This window comes from Kogia breviceps, chromosome 6 (genome assembly GCF_026419965.1).
Source record: "Kogia breviceps isolate mKogBre1 chromosome 6, mKogBre1 haplotype 1, whole genome shotgun sequence".
Lineage (NCBI taxonomy): Eukaryota > Metazoa > Chordata > Mammalia > Artiodactyla > Physeteridae > Kogia > Kogia breviceps.
In genome coordinates, this window is record NC_081315.1 from 77,150,395 (window position 1) to 77,156,394 (window position 6,000).

Genomic DNA, 6,000 nt, shown 5'->3' on the forward strand with positions numbered 1-6,000 from the left:
GCATGCTAAGGTAATTTCTGTTCTTCCTGTTACCTGAATCCCCCTTCAGTGCCTGCCTAGGGAGACTTTTTTTAGCACCTTTATTGATGTATAATTAACATACCATGAAATCCACTCATTTTAAATGTATAATTCAGTGATTTTATTAAATTTATAGAGCTGTGCAACCATCCCCATGATACACTTTTAGAACATTATCCCAAAAATTTATCTCATGCTTGTTTGCAGTTAATGAGTATTCAAATAATTTAAATGAATTAATTTTCAATAATTCTTGCCTTGTAAGATGACAGCACATTTTTGGTGCTCAGCACACGCATGCAGTCACTTATGTCTCTGGGATCTTTCTAGATTAGATGTTTTGGTCCTATAAATAACAGTGACAATTGATAGGTTGCCTTGTTTGGATATTATCAGTGAGGATGATGACAATGGTGATGAAGATAATGATGATGGCTACCAATTGTTGAACGCCTACTCTTTACCTGGACCTACATCGGATGTTGTATGACTGTTAGCATTACTGATGCCATCTTGGGCCCACACAGTTCCTCCTTTCTTCCACTGTCCCTACCCAGGATGATGCTGTGCGATAAATCACTTCTTCATTGTTAAGGGCTTTGTAGTTAATAGATATTGTTTAATAATCATTACAACCAGGTGGCCTCTATGCTCTGGTAGTGTCCAAACCATGATGAAATCCTTTGTTGTTGTATTTCCGGCGCCCATGAGACTAGTTACGCATTCATAAATCTTGACTTAGGAATGCACTCCCTGTTTCCAAGCACATACCCCCATACCCTAGGTTATCTATAAAAGTATCCCAGTGGCCCCTCGGCAGTGTGGAGTGCAGCTGCAAATACTTCTAGATCATTGTCCGCCCAATCCACCCTGTGAGTAAGTTACCCTATGATAAACTGGTCCGTTGATTAAATGGAGCTGCCTACCTCATTTTTTGGTCTCAAGATAATTTCTCAGTTCGATGGGCATTTTTTGTTTTACACATTTTACCTTATTTAAGCTTCAGATGTTTTACACATTTTACAGATGTTTTACACATTTTACCTTATTTAAGCTTCAAAATAACACTAGGAGGTAGGTATGATTTATCTCCATTTAAAGGTGAGAAAATTGCCTCTGAGAGGCTCACTGTCTCGCCCTAAACCTCACAGCCATGAGCAGTGGAGCTGAGAGGCAAGCTCTAGTTTGATCTCTGAATTTTAATCACTATGAACTAGTTGGTATGTAGGCAAGCTCTTTATTGCCCTTCTCTGGGCTTTGGATGATGTTTTAGCCATTTCAGTTCACCTTCAAAAATATAAGAAAATGTAGAGAAAACAAATCAACCATTTTGCTCCCGATTACCAACTCTTCTAAATGTTGGTGAGAATGGTGGTTGAAGTCAAAGTTAATGTGAGGCTCCAGAATCATCTGTTGATTTCCCAGGTTCATGATCTGCCCCCTCCCTTAGGTACCATGGGACCTTCCTCATATCCTTCAAGAACATTTTTGCCTTTATATTTCAAAGAACAGTCTTGTTCATTCAAGCCTTGTGAGAAAAACCAAATGTTGGGTTTGCAGAAGGGGCTGCGTTCTGAAGTGCAGAGAGCAGAGTGGCATTAGAGAAAGAGGGCAAATCAAGAACTGCCGATCAGTGAGAGTGTGGGTGAAAATACCACCTTGCCTTTGCTTCAACAGTTGTTATTGTTGCTTATAAATTAACAAGCTGTCGCCCATATGTCTCCTTCACTGTTGATTCCACTTTTGTTGGTTAAATGCAGCTTTTATGATGTGGGTTCATCGAGGGGTTTAACCTCACAAGGGCTGGGTCCTCAGGGTAAAGGCTCCTAATTGAAATAAATGTTCTCAAGTGGCTCGCCTAGATGTCTCCGTCAGTGGTTGGCTTTGAAGTGTGCATGCTTTTTCAAGCACATCAGCAGGACCCTGGTGTATTTTATGAGACTGACCTTTTTCTTTGTGGTCTGTGGCTTAGCAGCTGCTCTTGTTCTATAGGTAATGAAGAATGAGGACAGGCAAGCACTCTTGTTGTGGTTGCTTGACTCAGAATGTATTCTAGGGCAGCTGAAAACACTTGTGTTGACACAACAGGCTGCTGGGCCTAAGGGCCAAACAGCCCTTAAATGGCATCATTTGCCTCTAATCAGGGTATGCTTTATCCTTGGGGAGTGTGTGGTCTAGAAAACTGGTATGGGTAAACTGACTTTCTCCACTGCTTACATCCAAATATTCCAGTTGACTAGGATGTGAAAACAGTTTTCATTTGGTGAGCTAATCAATCAACAGCTACTTGGAGCAACTGTTGAGAAGGATACAGGGACCTCAAACAGGTTGAGTGAAAAAGAATGCTGCTGTTGATTAGTTATGTCTGCCTAGACATTGGTATAGGGAATTCAGTATATGTGCTAACCCATACAGCACTCTTATATAGCTCTACTTATGTTCTAAGTCCTTTACGTACATTAACTAATCTGATCCTCTCAACGACCATATGTAATATTTTATAGATGGGGAAACGAAGGCATAGAGAGATCAAGTAGCTTGACCAAGGTCATATAGCTTGTAAATTGCCAAAGCAGGATTTGAATCCAGGGAGTCTAGCTTCAGAGTTTAGGTTCTGAACAACTGTGTCACACTGCCTCTATTGTCCTATTGTAATCAAGTCAGACTACCCGGGTTAGCCTCATTCAGTAAAAGCTTCACATTTTTTCCTGGCATCACATACAAGAAGGGGTCTTCTCCACCATGATACTTACTTACTGGACTTTGTGGGTCTCTATTGCCCTTCCTTCCTCCCAGGCTGACCAGGACTTACTTAGATATCTGACCTTGCAAAACAAGATGGCCTTTTTAAACACAGTGAAGGCGGAAGTCCCCAGGTGCACACAGCATGTGTGGGTGACAACCACAGTTCCAGGTTAACCCAGGTCTCTGAAATGAATAATGTCTAAAGGTGACAGGAAAAGTTGAAGATAATTGTACCATGGAAGGTACTCCAAGCCCGTCACTTGCCCTACCCATGCCTCTATTTACCACTCAGGTGAGCCTTTTTCCTTTCACATAACCATTTATTAAGCACTAAGCACTTATCTTGCATTATTTCATCTTATCCTCACAACAGCCCTAGGAGATAGGACTTCATTTGCATTACACAAGTGAGGAAACTAAGACTCAGGGAGCGTAAGCAAATTTTGTTTGACTACAAAGTCCTTCTCAATGGAATCAGAAATTTACAATTCCTTTTGCTGGGGTCGCTGCTGAATCCCCAGTTAAATGGAAATCCCAGTAAGCAAAACATTCAGTGTCAATGGGGCCCCAGGGGCCCGCCTGGCAGGCTCTTATCCTCCCTTTCCCACAGCAACCCCCCAGACTCTCTAGTCCATCACAGACCACATTTGGGAAACCCTGAAAGTTCTCTGCAGTTTAGCAGCTGAAAAATCCCGTCCCAACTCTGTGTGGTTGACTGGCCGATGATGTCTCCTCTTGCTGGAAGATTTCCTGTCCAAAGGCACTTGGGGAACATTTCCCAGCCATTATAACAGAGACTCCTCTTTTGACTCAACAGAAAGATACTGGAGGAAGTACACCTTCCTTGTCTGCAAGTTTTCCAGTCTTCTGCAGCACAAAGGCTGTTGTTTTCAAATTAACTGTTACTCTCTTAGGTAATCAATGTTAACTTTGATATGGTTCCTTCATAACTTTCTATTTCATACAAATATATCTCTACCTCTATCATCTATCTGTCTATCATCTCTCTCTCTCTGTATATATATTTCTTGTTCTTTAAAGGAATGGGATTATTATATATTCTGCAACTTACATTTTTAATTTCCACTGTATCATGATTATCACTCCAGATCACTACATGTAAATGAAACTTATAATTTCACATTGCATGGACATAACAAACGCCTGGCATTTTCAGGTAAGAAACATCACATTAGCTACTGGAAGTTTAAGACCTTATATTTGGCACCCACTTCTAACAAATGTAGAGGTTGGAATGCATTTGTTTGTTTGGGTTAAAAGCAGAGTCAGGGGGAAGTATGTGATAATCGATTTTAGTCAGTTTATTAGTTAAAGATGATCCACATGTGAAGGCCTAGAGCAGTGCCAGGTAAGGTGCATGTACTCATTAAAGGTTAATTAAATCTGAAAGTATAATATCCTTTAGTAAGTAAAAAAAGGCTGAGAAAGTAGAAGGTATATTAGTGTGCCTGGATTGATTTTTATTCAGTGAATTTTAAAAGGAAGATTATTAGCTTTTCTCAGATGTCTAAAGGAAATTGGAAGAGAAGGAGTTATTTTCCAATCACACATATGCATCTACAGTTCATTTGCCTATGATTAAACTAAAGCCAGACCACACCAGGGTTACATTAGATATTCACTGCTCAGACAACAATGGGTTATCACTTTCTCTTTGAACTGTTCTCCAATGATTGCCCTATGATTCCCCTACCCCCAAGAATGTCAATCCTTACCCCTGTTTGGGCTTAGTAAAGCTTTAGCCCGCTCTTAACCAACGATGAAAACAACTTCATGCCAGGTACTTTCAGGAGGTTGTATAACCTCCAACTCCCTGACATTCTGAATCCATCAAAATCCTAGTTGATGGAAACTGCTTATGCACAATTGTCTAAAGAATAATCAGTTCATCTCTCCTACCCTATGAAATGCAAGTTCTATCCATGAACATAAGAATGTTATGTGTATGAACGAGACTATATTGTACCATTGCTGAATTATACTTTGGGATATTCCATCGGCTTCCACCTTAGATTAAGGAAATTGTGAAAAGAACATTATTGTGATTAATGTTTGGTGTTTGGAGTTGAGAAGACCTGAATGTTAATCCCAGCTCTGCCATTTATTAGCTTTAAGACTTAAGGTGAGTCATGTAATTTCTCTCAGCCTCCGTTGCCTCATTTATTAAATAGAAATAAGAACAGCTCCTAGCTCACTGGCTGTTTGTAGAATTAAATGAGATAATCCAGGTTAAGTGTTGGCAGGACAGTACTCAATTCATGGTCTTCCTGGAGCAGCCTTGGCTGAGGGTCTAGACACCTGGAGGGCCTGACTTTCCATTTCCTCCACCCTGTGGGTCTCAGACAGTCTCCCCACATACGTCCCCAGCCTCCCTGGCAGGTCCCCGCTTGCCTCCCCACCCTTTCAGGGAAAACCTAGCATAATGCCTTCTATGAACCTGGGCTTTAAAAAATGAAGGCTCCGAAAGGGAGGGGATGTTTTCTTCCAGCAGCTTCTGCCTGTCACACAAATTAACCTTCTAACAAATTATACTGCCACATCTGAAAAAGAGTTTTTTGACCTGTCAAGTGTTTTGCAAGTGCACAGAATATAACTCAGGGCTTCACTATTTGTCTAACCTGTCTGTCGGCTGGTTCCAACAAGCAGCAGCACATCAGCTGTGGGCTCCAGAGAGTGCCCTGCCAGCCACATGCTCGACAGTACACAGCACTGTCCCCCATCATTGTTTTTAGTGGACTTGTATTGATTACAAAAGAAGCAGGACCTAATGGAGGAAATTTCTTCAGATCTGTCGAATCCTGATTCCACAAAAGGCTGCTCGGTGCCCAGGTGCCTTCTGCTGGGCCGTTTAAACTCTGTGTGTGTGTGCGGGGGTGGGCGTTGGACTCACCATCTTTGAAATGAGATGGTTACAATTTATCAGCAATTTCCAAAATACTCAGTAAACAGGAGGATGGGAGTGGGTGACACTTTGAGTTCCCACCCTTGGTTTAACCAGAACTACCTGACGTTTATCTGGTCCGTATATCTGGTTAGAAGAAAGATGTCTGCTACCCAAAGCAAGAAAAAGGTTGTAAAAACCACTGGCTTGGTTGATCTCCGGGGTCTGTGATTCTGTGAATGCAGCAGAATCTGCTAAGAACGGGCGATGACTTTCCTCTTGTGCGTTGTCCCACCCAGGCCCTCTCTTTGACGTGAGCAAATAACAGGTGC